The sequence below is a fragment of the Rhea americana genome, unplaced genomic scaffold, assembly GCF_003343005.1.
Source record: "Rhea americana isolate MKP2758 unplaced genomic scaffold, rheAme1 scaffold_175, whole genome shotgun sequence".
Lineage (NCBI taxonomy): Eukaryota > Metazoa > Chordata > Aves > Rheiformes > Rheidae > Rhea > Rhea americana.
Window position 1 is genome coordinate 318,122 of NW_028185872.1, and position 345 is coordinate 318,466.

Genomic DNA, 345 nt, shown 5'->3' on the forward strand with positions numbered 1-345 from the left:
CCCTGCCCCGACCCCTTAGTGCCTGCCTCCGGGTACGCGGCCAGCCCCGCGCGTCCCGCCAGACGCCCCGGCCCAGCGCGGGCCTCGCGCCTGCCTGCTCCCCAGCGCCCTCCTTTCCAGGGTGCTCCCTAGTTCCCAGATAGGGAAACTGAGGCCCGGAGCAGTGAGTTGCTGGGGAAAGCAGCAAAGCCTTGTGCCGGGGCCCGGGAGGAGGCAAAGCAGCTCCCGCCTGCGCCCTGCGCGTGCCCACGGCGGCACAGCCCTGCGGGACGGCGGCTCCTGCCTGTCCCTGTCCCCCCCCCCTCCGCCGTTGCTTTGCTCCCCCCCCTGCACACCGAGCCTCTC